Source organism: Protopterus annectens, chromosome 5.part1 (genome assembly GCF_019279795.1).
Source record: "Protopterus annectens isolate FY-2018-M chromosome 5.part1, PAN1.0, whole genome shotgun sequence".
NCBI lineage: Eukaryota > Metazoa > Chordata > Ceratodontiformes > Protopteridae > Protopterus > Protopterus annectens.
Window position 1 is genome coordinate 145,666,348 of NC_056736.1, and position 23,605 is coordinate 145,689,952.

A 23,605-nucleotide genomic window follows, 5' to 3' on the forward strand; every position below is an offset into this window, starting at 1 on the left:
CTTCACCGGCTCAAGTCTGGAGAAAAGGTAGCATTCTAGGGGATCAATCTCATAATTCTGGCATCAATTCTAACACCACTATTTATGAGAATGTCAGCAATGTGAATGATGCTGATAACTGTAGTGCTAATAGGACCAGTCCTAACGAACATGCTAACCATAGCCCCACCAGTAATTTGAATGATCCAGTTGAATCTAGGGGGGTTTCTTGGAGTGAGAGACTTCAGAGTTGCCATTCTGGCCAAAATAATTCTCACCAGCAGGAGAATTTTCAGCAGGGACTCTATTTAGGGGCCAGGTCCAAACAGAGGAACTATCAACAAACCCAATACAAGGGCAAACAAAAATTCAACAAAAACAAGACTTAATTGCCTGTGACCAGTCTAATTTGCCATCTCTTTTTTCTCTTTCAAATGATGTCACTCATGGTTATGATCAGGAAACTATAATCCATGACCATCAGGCTCTTTATCACGACTGCCATCCAATGACTGTCCACCAAATTGTTCACCAACACCCGGAGATCATCTTGAACAAAACAGGGAACTTTAAGCTCTATAATTTTACTGCTATGGAGTTTAATACGGGCATTGTTGACTTCTTGTCTAAAAGTTTGACCTTTGTTCCTTCCCAAGAATTGAACATTGTAGATACTATTGTGGACATTAAAACATATACTAGGAAGTTGAATGTTAATTTAATTATGGGTTACTTATTGAATACTGGTAACCCTGACAATTTCTATATTCCTAGTATATATAACCCTCCTTTGTATCCTGTATTGGATTTGTTTGAGAAGCTTTGTGAGCTGGATATCAGGCATGCCATCAAGGTAGGGTTTGAACACGGAGTTGCTAATAACATCAGTAGGGATGAACGTGAATATTTACACTTCATCAAGTCACAAGGACTGCAGTTTTGTAAACCAGATAAAGGTGGAGGGTTGGTTGTATTCAATAACTTAGATTATCAGCAACGTATGAATGCACTGCTGAATACCGATGCAAACACTACTAGTTCGCGTTCAGAGGTAAATAAAGCTTATAGCTCTATCAAGAACTGTATAGAAGACTTATTTATTGAAGGTAGAATTGACCAGAAGATTTATAACTATTTGACAACTTTGTACCCTAGATATCCATGTATTTTTGGTATCCCCAAAATCCACAAGTGTATTGAGAACCCCCCTTTGAGACCATTAGTGGATAGCAGAGGTTCACCAACATACTCGTGTGCTAAAGTGGTTGATGCCATTTTACAAAAGTATTTATGTCACGAGTCTCAAATATGTAAGGATTCATGGTCCTTCTTGAAAAAGATTGAGGCCTTAGAGTTTAACGTGAACTTTAATTTTCTCACAATTGATGTGAGAGACCTCTACACCTGTATTCCCCCCGAGGTGGCTATAGAATGGGTGGCTCTCATGTTAAAGAAACACAATGCTACAGTTACAGAAATTAGCTAGTGGTGCAAATCTGGTAATGGCTTACTGGGAATCCGAATACGTGTTTAACAACAATACACATTATGATTCCTTTGTCTTCTATACGAGATACCTGGACGACATCTTCATTCTTATTAATGGAGATGAGTGAGATAGTGAACATGTGTTGGAATATTTCAACAGCACCACGCAGTTCCTACAATTTACCTCTATTTTTAACACTGACACTATAGCATATTTAGATATTTAGATATTTGCTTAGTGAAAAATTATACTATCAATAGCTATATAGCACGGATATTCAGAAAAAACATGTATTCCAATATGTTCCTTCATTTTACTAGTGGCCATCCCTTCCACCAAAAGAGGTCAGTCATTAAGGGCCAGTTAGTGAGGGCCTCTAGGATAACCAGTCTAGATGAAGACGTTTATGATGAATTTGCTGTTTTAAAAAGCATGCTTTTACATCGTGGATACCCAGAGCCCCTCTTGGATGCTCTTATCCAAGAGGTTACTATTAAGAGAATGGGTAGGGTATATATTCCATTACTTTGTGTTAAATCACTACTGACACCGTCTAGTATGCACAATGTAGTAGATGAACATCCAGAGATGACCAATAAAGTGTTGGCTTTAGAGGACAAGAATGTCACACTGTCCTTCATTACCACATTTAGTTCACAATTTATTCATGTCTGGACATATTACAGAAAAATTGGGACCGGTTTAAGATGTATCCCAATATTTATGTTAAAGTAGGTGAGACTCCTAGGGTGACATTTAGAAGAGGGAGGAATCTTAAAACCCTTTTAGAACAGCAAGACACACCAGTAGTATGAAATACTAGGATGAATAAATGTCAAAATTGTAATTATTGTAAACTTGTAGACTTCACCAATTCGTTTAAGGTTAATGGTTCAACTTATAAATTGAAAGGCAGATTCAATTGTAATTCATCTTTTGTAGTTTTCTTGGCTAGGTGCACATTCTTTCCTGCTTTCTTTATAGGAAAGATGGAGCGGAGGCTCCGTGAAACAATTTTTGAACACCAATATGCTATGAATAAATGTAAACTAGAGAGCGCATTGGCTAAGCATATCATCTCTAACAAAGAACATGCGTTTAAATTTATCATTATTGATCAAGCCAAGTATGACAGTAGGGGTGGCCCTAGGCCACTCAAACTTGAAGAACTTGAATTAACTTGGCAGGTGTGGCTGAATGCCTACAATTTCCCTGGGTTAAATGACTCATGCTCAATTAGTAGCATACTTAAACTAAAGAGCTTGCAGAGATGAGTCATTTTTTGTTAACACATACTCTTTAAGTAATGGTTGAGTTATATAAAATAACTTTTAATGCTTTTATTTATGTATTTTGTGGTTATTGTTGTTGATCTGTTCATATTTTTAAATATGTTGATTTATTTTGATGTGTTACTTCTGGTTATTAGTCTTCACTTTAATTTTAAATTGTGTCTGTTTACGCAGAATATAGTGATGCAATTGGTGAATGCAGATCACCTGTTCTAGTTAAAAGGATGTTTTTTTATTGCTGTAACTGTTTCTGAAGAAGTTTGCTATCGGGCTGACAAAAAGCGCTTAAAATAGTGGAATACATAGTGTTATTTGACCGATTTTTGGACTGTGTTGCTGATTTCTCGAACCTGTCTTGGATTTATTTAGTTTTTTTGCCTTGTTTGTGTTCATCATCCTACAGACCACCATTCTCTGCTGCCTAAATACACTTTCCCCTGTAACCAGTTTACAGTCACCAATCTCCTTCAGACTAGCCCTCCTGCATAGGATATAATTCACCTGTGTGCATCTTTCTCCACTCTTGTATGTCACCCTATGCTCCTCCCTCTTCTTAAAATATGTATTTACCACAGCCATGTCCATCCTTTTTGCAAAATCCACTATCATCTGACCTTCTGCATTCCTCTCCTTAACACCATACCTGCCCATCATTTCCTCATCCCCTCTGTTCCCTTCACCAACATGCCCATTGAAATCCGCTCCAATCACCAGTCTCTCACCCTTGGGTACACTCGCCACCACTTCATCCAACTCACTCCAAAATGTTTTTTTCTCATCCATCGCACACCCAAGTTGTGGAATGTATGCACTAACAGCATTCATCATTATACCATCAATTTCCACCTTCATAAACATCACTCTATCTGACACTCTTTTCACCTCCAAAACACACTTGGCATACTGTTCCTTCAGGATAACCCCTACCCCATTTCTCCTCCCATTCACACCATGATAGAACAATTTCAACCCACCTCCTATACACCTGGCCTTATTCCCCTTCCATCTGGTCTCTTGCACACACAAAATATCAACCTTCCTTCTCTCCATCATATCAGCCCTCTCTCTCCCTTTACCAGTCATACTGCTAACATTCAAAGTTCCTATCCTCACTACTACATTCCTAACCTTCCTCCTCTCTTTCTGCTTTCAGGCATGCCTTCCCCTTCTTCTTCTTCTTCTTCTTCTTCTCCTCCTTCGGTCAACAGTAGCCCAATTTCTGCCAGCACCCTTTTGGCTAACAGTACTGGTGGTGGTCACTGTTAACCTGGGCCACGACCGATCCGGTATGGAAATCTGTATGGTTGTCTGCATATGTTATTTGGCAGAGGTTTTACACCGGATGCCTTTCCTGACGTAGCCCTCCCCATTTATCTGGGCTTGAGACCGGCACAAAGAAATGCACTGGCTTGTGCATCCCCAGTGGCAGTGAACTGTCCTTTAGTGTTACTAAAAAAAGAACACAAGAAGAAAAAAATAAATTCTACTCTAGTACCTTTGTTTCTATTAGAACTGAACAAGAAAAATCATATGTGAATGTATGATGTGTCCAAAAAATGTGGTGGATAACAATCACACAGCTTTTTTATTAGATCTATCTATCTATCTATCTATCTATCTATCTATCTATCTATCTATCTATCTATCTATCTATCTATCTATCTATCTATCTATCTGTCTATCAGCAAATGTCCTTAACTGAATCACTGAATCTTTTATGTGATCTGGAAAGATAGAATATATCACAGATATTAGACAAAATAAACAAAACTGTCCTTACTATATTGATAATAGTCACTGTTTTCTTTAATGTTTGAAATTAATATTATCATGCCATCTTTCCTGCTCTAATTTTGTATTAAGTAATATATATGGGTCAGATAACTGCTCAAGCTGGTTTTGAGTAATTTCCTCTCGACAGCTACTAAACTCATGTTCAGTCTGTTCTACTGAAATTACTTTACCAAAACTCCTGCCATCATAATTTAGAAACACATAGTGAAGGTTCACCTGAATGCTTATATCACATTCGTCTTTTGTGCATTTGAAACTTTATGTAATTCTATGTTCTTTGGAATTATAGGCCACCATTTTTTTAAATCATTTCTGTCTTCTTTTTCATATAAAATGTTATTATTCCCTCACATACTGTTTTATCTGACACACCATGTTCTAACCAATAATGTGCAATCTCTGTAAAAAAAATCATTCATTTACATCTGTCATGCTCTTAAAAATATCATAGCCTAACCAGTCAGGACCAGGTATACTATTTTCAATTAGATTTTTTCATTTAACTGAATTTTTCTTATAGTTGATTAAACTAACCTTTCACCTTTTTTAACATTCTAAGTTTCAGTTTGTCCTATCTTTTTATTCTTCTAAAAATCTGAAATATACTCAATTGTATACAACATATTTTTCATATCATAAACTTCTAAATTATCTTTACTATTAATACATGACATCCTACCTTCAATTTTTTTTATTTTAACTTTACTTCACTGAATTCCCTTTTCTCTGTGGAGGAAAGATATTTGAATGGCATAAATACAACACCAGAAGTATGTTTGGAACAGTCCTCATACTGGAGGTGTGATTTTCCTGTAACAAATATCTGTTAAAATTTCAAAGTCCCAGTTATCTTTAATATATAGTGATATATCTCATTCACTTTATGTATCATTGCCTTTTTATCTCCTATTCATGTTCTATTAACAATCTATTGTATAAACATTTTCTATAGTCTTATTTACTCTTGTTTATACTTCTGTTTAGTCCACCAATGTTCTAATAATCCAAAAAAAAGTTTTAATTGAAAAATTGTCCTGACAGATCTGCTCCAAGTCTTTTTTTTAAAGAAATCTTATTTCACAGCATCACACAGAAGTATTTTAATTCTCTTACCATTTCTAACATATCCCTCCATATTCCTAATTTTGACTTTAATGGTCAGTAAAATAGACATTACAAGTGCCATTAACAATTATTTCTAACTTTTTTAAAAATATAATATAATCAATTTCCCTTTTAATACACACTTCTAGCAAGTGAAAAATATTTTCACTAAGTTACAATTACTCCTTTAACCATCTGTTTACATGTATTCAAATCCTTAGCTATCTTCCTCTTAAATTTCTTTAGGTTACAATTATAATCAACAATCATCACTATATCCAGTCTAGATAATACATAATTCTGTTTATAGACATATTCCAATTAACCTCCATACTTCTGCACCATCCTTTATATCATGCACTGTACCCTAACCAGGTTTAACTACTTTATTTTTTTTATTTTTTTTATTTTACATTTGTTGACCAGGCTAGTCTAGCTGGATATATTTCCATTTTCAGTAGAGGCCCGAGGAGAAAAGCTCCACAGAAGTAAAAAATCTATACATACATAAAAATCAACATAGATAACAATAAGCCATTTAGAAAACAGGTTAGTAAAAAACAGCAAAAATCTTCAACTACTATAAATCTATAAACTGTATTTCTTTCTTTTTCAGTAATACAGCAATTCCTAATCACAAGTTTTCAACAAAATTCAGTTTAATCTATTTTTTCGTCATGACCCTTGCTTGTTTCCTGGTAGTTTATTAAGAAATCTAACTCCACAAATGGGCAAACAGACAAACTAAGAATCAGAAGCACCAAAGGTTTAGCAGAATACTTTAAACAAGCAATTTATTGGATTAGCGCTTTCAGAAACAATCTGTGTTTTTCCTTCTTCAGACAAAATGCAACCATTTTAGAAGTGCTTATAAATAACACGTAAAATACCAATTAACTAATTAGTTAATTGGTATTTTACGTGTTATTTATAAGCACTTCTAAAATGGTTGTATTTTGTCTGAAGAAGGAAAAACACAGTTTGTTTCCGAAAGCGCTAACCCAATAAATTGCTTGTTTAAAGTATTCTGCTAAACCTTTGGTGCTTCTTATTAAGAAATCTAACATATTGCCAACATATTATATTACGTTTCTGTGCTTGACACCAAGATAAGTCACTTAAACTTTTTTTATTAATTATACTTTTTATATTCAATGATATACACCTTAAATTTGCCCTTTCCCATTCCTTGCAGTGTTTTAACAATGATTTAATTCATGTTTTCTGAAGGCTTTTTTCATATACATTTCTTCACAATATCTTCATCTCCTCCTTTCCTTCACTTTCTTCAAGACTCAAACTTTCAAATTTATTTAGTACTTCAACAATGCATATATTTTTATCCTCTGTTTCATCTTCCATAACTACTCCTCTTTCATATTTAGAAACTTGAATACATTCGTGCATATCACTCTCCTAGTCAAAACGTGTTCATTTAACTCAACAATTTTCCTTTATCATTTAATGTTTTCAACTACTTGATCACTGTCAAACTAAAAATGAGCATTAATGCTACATTTCCTACATTACATTTTACAGTTGCTCATAACATGCCAAGTTTGTCCACATTGAGAACATCTGCTTTTAGTCACTCCTTTATTAAGTGTTCCCCTGACCCACAATGAAAACAGGTTTTGGGTGACCCCAATATCTAAACATACCATTCTTGCCACTAATATTTACAAAATTTGGTATATATAGCATTTTATGATCTTACTATCAACACACTGAAACCTGCCATACTCATTCTATTTCTCTCATCTGCGCATTTCTTAATCTCAAAAACTCATTTGCATTTTCTACAAAATACATTTTTTAATTGTTCAGTGATTTTTGCACTTCTAAACTATACTTTCAACTTTCTTGTTAACATATATTGTGTTCCTTTAATTATAAAACCATTCCAATATGATTTTGCATCAAATGCTGAATAAATGTCATGCTAATAAGTAGGGAATTATGAATGTTAACGTAATAAATGGGATCTATCAGAAGTGCAAGATTTTGTACTGTAAGACCGATACTTTGAAAATGTAAATATGATTCTAAAAATAATGAAATAAGAAACTTGTTGAAAGTTTTTTTTTTTTTTGCCAATATGGAACTGGTATTTTTAAAACAAGGGATACTGTAAATCTGTAAAGGTTTTACAAATAAATTTGGACGACAGCTATGTATTTTAGACAAGGTAGTGAATGGCACACCTCCTCATTAGCCAGGAGAGAATATAATATGTTTGTAAAGGTCCACTAGACCAATGCTTATAGCTTAAAATAAAAGTTACACTAACTAAATTACTGATATGCCTTAAGAGTTACTGTGCATTAGTTAGGTTTACTACAGACTCACAATACCGGTAAAAAACAAAAAAACTACTAAATCCATGAGAGGCACAGTGGAAGAAACAAGTCCAAATGTAAAAAAAAACTATTTAATGAAGTGCTATTCATTATTACGTTGGAATAACTTCTTCAAATGCACTAATGTTCACACATTCAAGTTAAATATCACAGTCAAAACATCATGTGATGAATGAAATCCAATCAACCAACTTGCTGTAAAATTACTATTAATTAATGTTAAAAAAATCAAACTTGTCACCACATTTTAAAAGGCTCTACGAATCCAAACATAGTAATATTATACAAGTACATATTAAATATTTATACAAGCTGTTTCTATATTACAGACTTAGAAAATAGATGAAAAGTATATATAAAAATGTATACATAAAAAAAACTTTTTTTTATGTTTTCACCTATTCAAACTTTTTAAGTTTAACAAACAAGCTATGTTACAAGTTTCATTTAGACCAGGATAATTAAAGGCATTTAGTGTCATTTGCCAGTATAACTCCAATTCCTCAAGCAATAGGGCACTGGGTCCACCTCTAATATCTGATTGAATCTGATCTATTGCTTTAAAAGAAAACATGTGTCCCCCTGTCATTTGTGAATGTCTTGCTAAGGCATTATCAGTTTTACCCCTGTCAATACATACAAGTGTTCATATATTGAATAGGTGAAAACATAAAAAAGTTTTTTTTTTATGTATACATATTTATATATACTTTTCACCAATTTTCTAAGCCTGTAATGGAGAAACAGCTTGCATAAATATTTAATATGTACGTGTATAATATTACTATGTTTGGATTCTTAGAACCTTTTAAAATGTGGTGACAAGTTTGATTTTTTAACATTAATTAATAGTAATTTTACAGCAAGTTGGTTGATTGGATTTCATTCATCACATGATGTTTTGACTATGATATTTAACTTGAATGTGTGAACATTAGTTTATCTGAAGACGTTATTGCAATGCAATAATGAAAAGAGCTTTATTAAATAGTTTTTTTTACATTTGGACTCGTTTCTTCCACCGTGCCTCTTGTGGCTTTACTACAGACTTACACGTTACACTAACTGAGCTTAAAGGAATTCATGTCAACTCACTGAAGATAATTTCAGGGAACATAAAAAGTTTGAAAAAAAATTTCAAATTTTCAGTGAACATCCAAAGGAGCTGTGTTTCAGAGGACAAGAACCCCCCCCCCTTCACCTCCCATGTGGGAAGATACTCCAACAACTTATATATACCAACACCAAGGTAGCATACCAGTGGAGAAAGAATGAATCTCTGCTGTTGATAAATGTACTACTTCTACCATTCCACATTTGCTGAAACTACCTTCGGTGACCTGATACCTTCCTGTTTAAAGTGTATGTGAACAGAAAGGATAATTGGTGGATTCAGAGTATGTATTTGTAGTTCATCCAGAGTAGATAGCACAAACAATATAAAACAAGAAATGTTGCTGATGGAGTTAATAGATACTACTGTGTATACATATTTTAAAATAAGTTGCAGAACATTGGGATGTTGCTTGATCCAGAGTCATAGAAAGTTTATTTTTTATGATTTATAGAACAAAAGCAAATAAATACCAGGTGATTTTCCATGTAAGATCTCAGTCCACATTTGAGTGTTGTTAGTTAAAGTTTCAATTCCATATAATTTTATACTCAGGTATAATAAAATACACATAAGACTACATCTATTTCCCTAAAAAAAATCAGTCCAGTTTAATGATGAATTCAATGACATCATATTGTTCTCAACTTTGTCATGACTATCAGAAGTGGCACAAATTGTGCTTTTTCTTATGAAATACATATGATTTCTACCATTGATATAATGACAACACAGCAAAGATATATTCTAGACTTAATGTCTGATCAGAAGTCATATGCCCACCATAAATGGATACACAGTGGAGTGCTGCATGATAACTGTGATGCTGAATTGCCTATGGAATGCTACTTTTGATATTTGTGAACAGAAGGCCCCATGTCAATCTTTCTTTAAGATTTGATAATTAACATTCAGGGGGTTAGGGGGAGAAGTCTCTTGGTACTTCAGAAAGAAGGGTATCACCTCCATATTAAAACTGCAAATGGCATAAAATGTGAAATGTCATAGAAGTCAATATAAAGTAGATTCTTAGTAGACTACTTCATGGTGTGCATAATTTGGAGGAAAACATGGGAAAATATATAAACAGCACTGCAATGAATGCAGTCTTAGAAAAATCAATGGACTGTATTGCTGATAGAGTAAACAGGAATTAAAAAGTTGGAGATTTAAACATGACGCTTGCTTATCTCAAGTATAATGGGGTTCCATGTAATCAGGAGTATTTATATTGTAGATTATTCTAGCAGAACTGCAAAATATTATGACTATTTTTTGCTTTATGAAGAGCACTCATGGTCTCACTTAACAAGTTTACAACTGGAGCACCCCTTTGACTTTAAGATCAGAATTCACTTATGTCTCAGTTAACAAGTCATGCTCTTCTATCAAGGGTACTCAAAAAATACAATGATAGAAGAATTAATTATAAGAATTTAATAAAATTAATCCAGTCAATGCACTGATATTCATATTTATTGAAGCAAGAAACAAACTTTGGATGTAACATTTTACATGGTTTACTTCTTAATGGTCTTGAATGCACAGTTACTTTTAACTATAATCCACCCAAAAAACAAAACAATTCATATGGTGATGAAATTTGAACCTTCACAAACTGTACAAAAAGGCAGATAAATATAAGGTTTAAAAGAAATACCCCACAACAGCAAAAAAAAAAAAAAAAAAGATTAATATTAGATAGGAGAAAATAAGTTATAAAAAACAATAAGCTATAAACAATAATAACAAAAATATTTTATAAGTGTAGCATCATTAAATCCCAGCAGTCAATAAATTGTATGAAATCTGATGACAGCACAACTTTTGACCCCTTGAAAATAGTACTCTTATTTAAACATCTTTATATAGGGCAGCACAGTGGTGAAGTGATTAGCATTGCTGCCTTACATCAAGAGGTTATTTGGTTCTATTCTTGGCTGAGGTGTCTGCTGTGTGGAATCTGCATATCCTCCCTGTGTATGCATGGTTTTTCTCCTGGTAATCCAGTTTCCTCCCACATTCCCAAGACAGGCTGCGGGTGGATTGGACATTCTAAATTGGCCCTAGTTGCGAGTATGTGCCTTTTGAAGAAGGTTGGGTGCCAGGCTTGCAAGTTGACACTGTAAAACTCTAATGCCACTTGTTCTGCAGAACAATGATCTGTTGTGGTGACCCCTAATGGAAACAGCCAAAAGGAAGAGAAGATTTAATCATTATACATCTCTTTTGAATCTGCCTTAGACACAAATGTCACTGATGTATCAGTCTTTCTTACTGCAACTCATATAATAGAAATATCTATCAAAAAAAAAAAAAAAAAAAAATATATATATATATATATATATATATGTGTGTGTGTGTGTGTGTGTGTGTGTGTGTGTGTGTGTGTGTGTGTGTGTGTTTAAAAATCACTTATTTTCAGTTCTACATTTAATATTCAATAAATTATTGCAAATGAGCATTGTCTCTACTTTTTTTGAAAAATATGTTCAATAACACCAATATGTAGGAAAAAGGTAATAAAAATCAGGATGACAATTACAGAATTATAAACCATAGGTCCATTCCAGGCAAATGCTTTGACTACAGTTTAGACCAACATATTTTATTTTTCAAGGAAAAGATTGACATTTGTAAGCTTGCTAAGCTTTTTAGATGATATTTCTAGAACCTTGGATCTAAGACTCTCATGTGTAATATTTTTTTAAAGTTAGCATGGACTTGACCCTTTCTCATCAAGTAATTTACCTTAATCTCATCAATGCTGAGGTCAACAGTTTCTTTGCAAATGGATTATATCATGGCTGTTAGGTCCCAATATGTTACCATATAGGACACAATCTCTGATCTTTTCGCTAGCCATATTGGAGTTCTGAAATTATTACTTATTTGGTCTGATGCTATTTAATACTGCTTTTATCTCTATTCCTAAATCTAAGACATGCTGGATAAACAAAGTATGCAGACAACTGCACAAAAGAACATGACAGTGAACAGCTAAAATCTTATATGAAACTGAATGGTGAAAGGGCACATAACAAATGTATTCACTTCAGTGATGTCAAATGCAATACAATATACTCTGGAAAATTATCAGTTTATTCAGCTGTGTACCTGTTAAAACATTCACTTAATAAGGTAACAGTATAAAGAATATAGGATAACTATGAATGTCATTTGTCGTTTGACATTCATGCTCAACTGATAAGTAATAGAACTTTATGTCAAATGGGATATATGTTTACAAATCTTTGCACAAGAAATTAGATGTGTCATACACTATTGTATAAAACACATATGAAACCAATTTTAGAATACAACCATTTTTTTAATAAATATAATGCACGTCAATTGAAAAAAAAAATACAATTTACAGTTACAATAACATTTTTTTCAACTATCCATTACCACTATATCCATGGCAAACTAACATTTGCTTAGACAGTTTTGATGACAATGGTTTATTTGCAGCTTTTGATATCAACAATTTATAATTATGGTCTAACTTGAAACTTAAGGGCCATGCATTTTGATTTGAGTACTATGGTAACAAAGCTATATCATTTCTATCTAACACAAATAATGGTGATATTATATACTAAACATCCAGTCAATATCAGAGTTAGTATGAACTTGGAATCCTTTAAAAAAAATCTGGATACTTGGGTCAGGTAAAAAATGTTCAATCCAGATATTTTGGAGTCAGCATTCCTTGACAGCAACATGGCCTATATGCTGCTATACAGCTTATGAACATATGGTGAAGATGATGATACAGGGAGAGACTGCAAGTAGAGTGATGTCATTTTATTATTTATTTATTGCATTTGTTAACCAGGAAAGTCCACTGGGCCTAAAATGAGCCCATTTTCTGTGGAGGACTGGGAAGAAAAGCTTCACATTTAATTACATACAAGGAAAAGTTACACACAATATAGAGTATATAAAACATTCGTAGTACATGAAAATCAAATTGATAACAACAGTGAAGAATTGTTTACAATAATGGTATGAATGTAGAAATAGAAACATAGTATGCATTCAAATAATATATAAGAATAAATATATATATATATATAGTATTTGTGGCAGTGATGCATATTCACTTAAGGGTAAGAATAGAAGGAGACAGATGGGCTAAGTGGTTAGGGGTAAAGCAAGCTAAAGTGACAGGAGAAGGACTTAGTAAGGTAGGCAGAAGGAGAAGATATACCAGTAAATAAATGGAGAAAAGTAAGTTTCCAGAGAAGGAAGTCAGGTTTTGGGGTTATTTTTTAGGATGCAAGTGCATAGCTAGAGAGAGTCTGAGGGATTTTTTTAAAGATAGTAGGATTACTGATGGTTCTGATTGAAGGAGGGAGATTATTCCATAGCTTTGAGACAGTAAAAGAATGCAACATTTGGCCAGCTGAGAGTTTAGGTTCATCAACAGTCAGTAACATTTTGTTTTCAGACCCAAGAGGTCGATTAGGATGGTACATGGTCAGTATGGAGGGAAGGGATGGGCAGGTTGCTGGGTAGTCAATACGTCCATGGGCATTGGTAATTGTAGATAAGTTAGGTATTGAGGGAATTGGAGCCAATTTAGTTGATGCAGAGAAGAACAGTGGAGGGCTGAAAAATTTGCATTAGTTACAAACTGGGCAACTTTATTGTAGCATTTGTCGAGTTTAGTTTTCAGGGAGACTGAATATTGGTAAGGATGGGGGGGCACCATATCAGAGACCTGGAAGCAGGAATGATAAGGCAAGAAATGTTTTAGCAGAGAAGCTACGAAAATAGTTGTGCCTATAAAGGACACCTAGCTTTTGATGTTTTTTTTTTATGTTACTAGAGATGCAAAGGTCAAAAGTTAAGTTATCATCAATGATGTCACCAAGCAATTTGGTACTAGGGATGACTTCAATGATACTGTTATGTTTAGAATGAACAGAGATTTCAGACTTGTCAACAAGGCTAGATATTATGGGGGCAAATATTAAGAGTTTTATTTTATTGGGTTGAGGGCGAGATGGTTCTGTGACATCCAGGTTACGGTTGAAGTAAATGCTTCTTGAGTAAGACGCTGTAGTTAGGAGAGAGATTTAGGAGAGCAGATAGCAGAGACATCAGCATATTGGAAAACAGTACTATGGGTCAGAATGGTATTGAAGTTGTTGACAAATATACTGAATAAAAGGGGACCCAGTATAGAACCCTGGGGTACCACTGTATTTGTATTAATGAAAGAAGGAGTGCTGCCATATAGTAGATCGCTGCCTATTGTTGAAATAGTTAGAAAACCAGTGTAAGGTAGGGGAAGAGATACCAAGGTCGGAGAGTTTAGTAAGCAGAAGGGAGTGGGAAACTGTGCTGAATGCTTTTGATAGATCAAGAAAGAGTGCGGAGACTATGGAACCAGCATCTGGAGCTCTGTTAACTGTGTCCAAGAAGGAAATGAGAGTGGTGCTAGTGCTATCTCCAGGCCTAAAACCATGTTGAGTGGAGGAAAGGAGTTGGTGTTTAACCAGATAACTAAGGAGCTAAGTGTGAATGCATTTCTCTAATATTTTGGAGATGGGGGAACGAATGGTGATAGGCAGGATGGTGGAGATGTCATTCTGTCCTGCAAATATAACTTTGATGTGTTAAGGAAGTTTGTTTGTGGAAGGTGATGAGCAACTGGTGATGTCAGATCTTGAATGAGATGAGATGGAAATTAAGGCTCAGTAAGGTGCAATGTAAGGCTCAGAGAAAGATCTTACTTTATGCAGCTCCCAGAGATGGGTTGAATGAATGAACTGTATTGAAGATTTGAAGACTTAAATGGTGACCCGCATGGGCTTTTCAGCCAAAACTAATCATATTGTGAGAAAGCTCACTGGGTCTTTTTATATAGCTACTGGTTTTGGTGGTGAGGTGTCATAAAGCTGTTGTGGTTCTGATGGAGACCTAGTAGCTTACAGTCCAAGTATAACTTTAACTATGGAGGCCAGGTAAATATGTAACACAGATGGTAGGAAAGTCTTGATCATGATTTTTAAGGCATATAATTAAAAAATGAGCTCCATGTTTTATGTTGATGTCAAAAAGGAGTGTTATCTAAAGAAAGTAAGATATGAACTCTTGTTTCCTTCTTATCTATGATGAGATAAGACTGTTTTAGATTGAAAATATCTCCAGCTTCAGAAGTACAGAGAGTAGTTGTAATAGGCAGCAACTTCAAAAGTTTCATTATTTACATTGTTTCTGCTGAGTTTACAGCTGTTGAATGATAATAATCAACAATTTATACAGTCACATTGTAAAAAGAACTCATTGCAACATACATTCATTTTAGAATGATGCAGTGATAAAAGTTCATTAAGATAATTTATGACTGTTAGTATTGTGACACCCGTGCTCTGGCCCAGCAATCAAGGAGTATCAATCCTCACCACTAACACCAGAGAGTGCATCTCATATATGAGGAAAGGATAACAAATACACACAGTATAGTACAATTTCCCTTAAGAGCACACAGAGATCACAGTCAGTCCAGGGCTGGTAACTCCCTTGCTCCCCAGGTCCCCAATAAGACTCCCCACTGGCACAGCTATAGGGTCCAGATGTCAGCCTAGCTGGGCAAGCTAACATCTCCAGCACCCTCTCTGTCCAACCCGTGCTTTGTGTCCCTGCCCAAGTAGCTGACACACACGTACTTTGAGATACGAGTTTAGACAACTACACAGACACTTCTGGGGAAGGCTGGCAGAGGTTCTCCAGCTGTGCCCCTTTTACCCAGACTATACGGTAGTATTTACTGCCACCACCCAGCTAATATTTATCACTTACTCAAAGGCCTTTAAAAGGGTGTCCAATTATTACTGTGCAATGTTATTATCCAATTGGCAGTATAGCCCAGGGTTAAAGCTATAGGAGTTGCTTTGTAGAATTTTACCAAAGGCATACAAGTACTCTAAAGAGCTTAAATTATCTCTACACAAACCAGCCACAGTTAAAAGGTTTAAAAATATTTAATAATACAAAATTAAAACCATAAGACATTACTTTCTACTACACAGTCAGTGCTAGTCAAGAGAGTTCAGAGAGCATGCAGAAATACTTAAAATAAATCAGTAGTACAGTTCTGTCAGCACAGAAAAACACTTCCAAACTTTCGAATTCCTATCTATTGCTATGAGAAAACACACTTCGAAAATAACTTACGAATAGAGCAAGGCAGAGTGCTGTGAGTTGGATAGTCAAGGCAAAATGCTTAATAATCTCTGGTTCTCACTGTTTAAATTGAAACTGCAGTCTTGCTAAATATTACATCATCTTGTACACTTTCCTGGTGTTCCCAGGCTGACAGAAACTGCATTTACAGGATTTTACACTTAGAGCAATAAAGGACATTCCACTTGTAAATTCTGGTCATTAACTTTAGCCTTAAAACAATAGGCAGGATGCTTACTCCAGACTCATTGACTCCATATTCTAACTTCAAAGGAACAGACATAAAGTAATTGAAACTGCAGTCCTGCTAAACATTACATCATCTTTTACACTTTCCTGGTGTTCCCAGGCTGACAGAAACTGCATTTACATGATTTTACACTTGAGCAATAAAGGACATTCCAGGTGTAAATTCTGGTCATTAACTTTAGCCTTAAAAGAATAGGCAGGATGCTTACTCCAGACTCATCGACTCCAAATTCTAACTTCAAAGGAACAGACATAAAGTAATTTTAATTTCAAAGGACCAACAAGAAATGCTTGACTTAGCTTTCTTTACAGCAGAGGGCAATGTTGCCACATTGTTTTAAGTTCAGCATTTCACAGTATTTACAAATGATAGAATTATGTAACAAATCTATTTGACTAGGGTGGCAGACTTCAGCCATCTCTACCTGTCTTCACATCCCCCCCCCAGGAGAATTCAAGCTAGTTTTTCAAGTGACCCTTGAGAAATGCTGCTTGAAAGGGTCAGGTCTGTCTGAGTATACCTACCCCATTCCCTGTCTTGAGAGCCCATCTGCATTGGCATTGCCACTCCCACTGAGGTGCTGCACTGACATGTCATATGCTTGCAGCCCCAAGCTCCATCTTAGCAACTTGGCATTTTGCTGACTGGCTCTGTTTAACCATGTTAGGGGGTTCTAATGTGTCATAACAGTGAATTTCCTTCCATACAGATAAGGCTGAAGTTTCTGCAATGCCTATACTATGGCTAGACATTCCTTTTCTACAGCTGCATAGCATTCCTCCCTGAGTTGGAGCCTATGACTAAGATAAACCTCTGGGTGCTGTTTCCCCTCTGTAGAAATCTGGTTAAGTACAGCCCCCACCACATGGTTTGAAGCATCCACCTGCACAACAAATTCCTTGCTGTAATCTGGACTGGCTAACACAGGGGGTACTCCCAAAGCATCTTCAAGTCTCTGAAATGCCTGCTCACATGCTGGGGTCCACTACTTTATCTGGCCTGTTCTTCCATATCAGGTCTGTGAGGGGAGCAGCTATGGTACTATAACTGGGGGCAAACTTTCTGTAGTACTCTGCTGCACCTAAAAATGCCCTCACCTGCTTTTTGGTAACAGGTGCAGGCAATGCCTGAATGGCTTCCACTTTGGCAGGTTCTGGCCTTATCTTACCACTCCCCACTCTATGTCCTTGGTAGGAGACCTCTGCCATACCCAGCTGACATTTGCTTGGCTTAATGGTCAACCCTGCCTCCTGTAGTCTGCTCAGCACATCCCTGACATGCTGAAGGTGCTCTTGCCTGGAATGGCTGAAGATGGCAATATCATCTAGGTAAGCAAGGGCAAACCCTTCTCCTCCTGCTAGGATATGATTTACCAGCCGCTGGAAAGTTGCTGGGACATTCTTCATCCCAAAGGGCATCTTTGTGAACTCATACAAGCCAAAAGGAGTCACAAAGGTTGACATCTCTCTAGCACTGGAAGTCAAGGGCACCTGCCAGTAACCCTTGGTAAGATCAGTGGTTGTAAGATACTTAGCGCCACCCAGCTGCTCTAGGGCCTCATCTGTCCTAGGCATGGGATAAGCATCTGACTATTTGTGACTATTTAATTTCCTGTAGTCCACATAGAACCTGGTGCTGCCATCCTTCTTTGGCACCAGCACCACTGGGGAGGCCCAGGGACTGCTGGACTCTTGAATCACCCCTAGTTCCAACATCTCCTGTACCTCCTCCATCAGAGTCTGGTTGGCTGTCTCAGGCACCCTATAAGGGGCCTGCCTAATAGGCCTTTGGGGTCCTGTATCTACCTGGTGCTGCACCAGGTGGGTGCACCCTGGTTTCCCAGTGAACATGTCCCCAAATTCCTGCAACACTGCTCAGATTTCTCGAACCTGGGTAGGAGATAGCTGCTGGGACATTGGTACCCCTTCCACTGAGGTGTCAGCCCAAGCCTCCCTGAGGAGATCAGTCTCCAGATCTCTCTCAGACTCCTCCTGCAATACACAGCAAATGTTCATCATAAGAGCCTCCCTATCATGGTAAGGTTTCATCATGTTAACATGCTACAATTTGTGCCCCTGCCATCCACCTAGCAGTTTCACCATGTAGTTAACACCACTTAGCTTTATTACCACCTTGTAGGGTCCCTCCCAAGCTGCTTGCAGCTTGTTGTGTCTCACAGGAATGAAAACCATTACCTGCTGCCCCACAGCATACTCACTAGCTCGAGCATTCCCGTCATACCACACCTTTTTCTGTTGTTGGGCTTCTGCCATATTCTCCTGGGCCAAGCCCATGAGTTCCCTGAGCCTTGTCCTGAGGTTTAGGAAGTATGCCACAACAGAATCCTTGTGAGACTCACACGCACTTTCCCACTCATCTCAAATTAAATCTAGAGGTCCCCTCACCCTATGCCCATACAGCAACTCAAAGGGTGAAAAAAACTGTGGATTCCTGGGGAACCTCTCTGTAAGCAAACAACAGATGGGGCAAATATTTGTCCCACTCCCTCTTAAACTGATCTGCAAATGCCCATAGCATGGACTTGATTGTAGAGTTTAACCTCTCAACAATACCATTAGTCTGGGGGTGGTAGGGGATGGTCTTCATGTGCTTCACCCCACAGGACTTCCACAGACAAGCAGGCAGGTCTGACATGAAATTGGCACCTCTGTCAGTCAGTATTTATTTTGGGAAACCTACCTTGGTGAAAATCTCTAACAAAGCATTTGCCACCTTCTCTGCCTCAATGGAGGACAAAGCCACTGCCTCAGGGTATCGTGTAGCATAATCCACTACCACTAGAATATACTTTTTCCCCGTGGAACTTGGGGTACTTAGAGGACCCACAATATCCATAGCTACCCTCTGAAATGGCTTGCCAATCACAGGCAAAGGCATCAAAGGAGCTTTCACCTTGTCTCCTGCCTTGCCTACCTTTTGGCACTACTCACAGGTATTGCAGTACCCTGTTACATCTCTGGAAATTCCAGGCCAATAGAAGTTCTGCATAATACGCCCCTTTGTATGTTTTATACCCATATGACCTGCAAAGGGAATATCATGGGCTATGGCTAGAAGTGCCAGACAGTAGGCTCTAGGCACTACCAACTGCTGTACTCTCTCACCTTCTAGCCCTCCCTCAGAGGTCCACTCTCGGTATAGTAACTCTTTGTCCCAGTATACAGATTCCCCCTTTCCTTGAGAATCAGGTGCCTCTCTAGCTACCTGCCTCAGGCCTTGCAATGTAGGGTCTGAGAGCTGAGCCTGTCTCAACTCTCTCCTTGTAACCTTTCCCAGCTCCCCTTCCACAGGAAGTCTGGTATCCTCTGACAGTGATGCCTCACTGTCAGCCTGGGTACTACTACTCACCTCTACCTTTGCAGTCCCTCTGTCCAAGGGAACATCATTACCCACAAACAGCTGTAGCTCACCTTCAGTTTCACTGCTGCATAGTAGCTCCCTCCCTGAAGTAACCACCTCACCAGTCCTGGCTGCGAGTATGCAGTCTGTCTGAGTCTCCCCCAGGCTACCAGACCCACATGTTTGTCTCCTAGCCTGACTGTGCGTAACTGCATAAGCACATGGTGCTGCCTCATCCAAATCCTTGCCTCTCAGGACATCTGCAGGATGGTAGTTTAGTACCCCTGTTGTCTCAAGACAACCTACTATTGGCATTTTGTCTTTCCCACTTACTGGTTCACTCACCTTTTGTTTCCTCACCTTGCCTCTGTGGACATCTGCATGCCACATGGCCCCACTGGTTGCATTCAAAACATTTAACCCTAGCTCCTGGACATGTACCTGGACTAGTGGATTCCCCTGCTGCTAGCAGATTCTGTTGTGGCAGTCTGTGCTACCCACCATGGGTTCCTTTAGACCCATGAGCAGTACTGGGGGTCCCCTTCCTGTGCAGGGCTGCCCTGATTGCCAGGTATAGGTCTCCCTTCTTCCCCAACTCATCTGAAGTAGCATATTGTCTATCAGCTAACCAGATCCTCATGTCCTCAGGCAAAGTGCTAAGGGCCTGTTTCCTCACCAAAAGTTGGCCAGCCCTTCAAAAGTGGTGACCTGACATCCATTCACCCACCTATGGAAATAAGTGCTCAATTCAGCAAAGTTTTCACACACGCTTTCATCTGCCTTGCATATATGCTCACAAAACTTTTTCCTATATGTTTCAGGTGTTAGCTTAATTAGTTCTAAAAGACATTTCTTAACAGCAGTATAATCAGAACATGCAATGTCAGACATTTTAGCTAATGTAGTTACAGCTTTACCATGGAGTAAGGGGGTCAGGAACCATATCCAGAGCCCTTGGTCAATTTCATACTGTTTACATACTCTCTCAAACATATGAATGAAACTATCAAAATGATCCCACTCTTTAAACTGCAGAAGAAAGTTACTGAACTTTTGTGCTTCTGGGGTCCAGTTACTCCCTTCCCCATTACCTCCATGACTCTGGTGAAGAGTCAGCATCTCCTTCTCATGTTGCCTCTGCTTCTGTTGTTCCTTATCTTGCAGATGTAACAGTTTCTCATTCTACTCAGCCTGCAAATGTTGCAGTCTCTCATTTGCTTCTAACTCCACACACCTGGCCTCCAACTCAAGTCTCTTTAGCTCCAGCTGAATTTTTCAGTCCACTGCAGAAAAGTTGAGCTGTCCATTCTCCAAGGGAATTATATTTCCACTGCCAGTCTGATTCACCTCCTGGTTGCTGTTTTTGATGCAGCTGTAACCAAGGCTGCAATCAGGTCTGCCTTAGTCAGGTTTCCATGCACCAGTCCCCTAGCCTGGCACTTCTCCACCAGCTGGCTCCTTGTCAGCTTTCCATACTCCTCTGCTGACATGCTGCCTGCTCACCCTGACTAACTAAGCTAACAAAAAAATAAAATAAAACAATTGTGATCTGAACTCTGAGTAGTCACTGTGTGGCTGTTTTAGAGTACAAAAACACCTTCAAAGCTCATTGTACACAAGCTACAGGATTCACTTTATCCACACCACTACAAGCCGATTAGTATTTGCCAACTAATTAATATGTGGTGTGGATATCCCACTGCTGCCAAACAAATAATATGTGAGGATATCCCAACCACTGCCACCGATTAATATGTGATACCTGTGCCCTGCCCCAGCAATCAAGGAGCCTCATTTCTCACCACTAACACCAGAAAGGGTGTCTCATATATGAGGAAATGATAAGAAATACACACAGTAAAGTGCAATTTCTCTTAAGAGCAGACAGAGATCACAGTCAGTCCGGGGCTGGTCGCTCCCTTGATCCCCAGGTCCCCAATAAGACTCCCCACTGGCACAGCTATAGAGTCCAGATCTCAGCCTAGCTGGGCAAGCTAAAATCTCCAGCATCCTCTCTGTTCAACCAGTGCTTTGTGTCCCTGCCCAAGTAGCTGACGAACACACACACACACACACACACACTTTGAGATAAGAGTTTAGTCAACCACACAGACACTTCTGGGGAATGCTGGCACAGGTTCTCAAGCTGTGCCCCTTTTACCCAGACTATATGGTAGTAATTACTACCACTAGCCAGCTAATATTTATCATCTACTCAAAGGTCCTTAAAAGGGTGTACAATTATTACTGTGCAATATTATTATCCAATTGGTAGTATAGCCCAGGGTTAAAGCTGTAGAACTGGCTTTGTACAACATTACCAAAGGCCTACATGTACTCTAAAGAGCTTAAATTATCTCTACACAAACCAGCCACAGTTAAAAGGTTTTAAAATGTTTAGTAATAAATAATTAAAACCACAAGACAATACTTTCTACTACACAGTCAGTGCTAGTCAAGAGAGTTCAGAGATCACACAGAAATACTTAAAATAAATTAGTAGTACAGTTCTGACATCACAGAAAAACACTTCATCCAAACATTCTAATTCCTAGCTATTGCTACAAGAAAAACACACCTCTAAAATAACTTACTTATAGAGTAAGGCAGAGTGATGTGAGTTGGATAGTCAAGGCAAAATGCTTAATAATCTCTGGTTCTCACTGTTTAAATTGAAACTACAGTCCTGCTAAACAATGCATCATCTTTTACACTTTCCTGGTATTCTCAGGCTGACAGAAACTGCATTTACATTATTTTGCACTCAGAGCAATAAAGGACATTCCACATGTAAATTCTGGTCATTAACTTTAGCCTTAAAACAATAGGCAGGATGCTTACTCCAGACTCATCGACTCCAAATTCTAACTTCAAAGGAACAGACATAAATTAATTTTAATTTCAAAGGACCAACAAAAAATGCTTGACTTAGCTTTCATTACAGCAGAGGGCAATGTTGCCACATTGTTTTAAGTTCATTTCACAGTATTTACAAATTATAGAATTATATACCAAATCTATTTGACTATGCTGGCAGTCTTCACCCATCTCTACCAGTCTTCACAAGTATTATCAACCAGGGGAATTTTTATTATTATTATTATTATTATTATGAATCCTGCAATTTGATTGTTTACTTGTCTGATTCCTCACAGTTATATTTTTATTTGTAATAATGTGTGTACTAAAGATATGTTTAAGTAAATGTTGTTTAAATCACTAGCATTGTCAACCCAGCCTCAATGTTTAAAGGGATGACAACATGCCGGGTGAACCCTGCTTGATTAGTTTCTTAGGCCTTTTTCACTACATTGTCAACAGTTACCAGAAAGCAGCCAATCACCCATGAAAGAGGTTGGGCAAGCTTGTGCTGTTATCTTAGCAAGACACGTAAACTCATCTATTCCCATCTACCCAATTCACTCCACATGATAAGAGAGGAGCCAGTCTGGCTTACCAGGCCTGAGTGAATGGGATGAAGGGTGCCTGACTAGCCTGGTGATGCACAGCTGCTACCCCTCTATGGATCATAAGTGCCAAATGGATGCAAGTAAGAAGCCACTGAAAGATCCCATGAAAGCTGATGAGTGAAATAAATAAAACAATGGGATTGTATAAGTTTTTCATTGTAAAACCATGCAAGTGTGAATCTATGTTCTCATT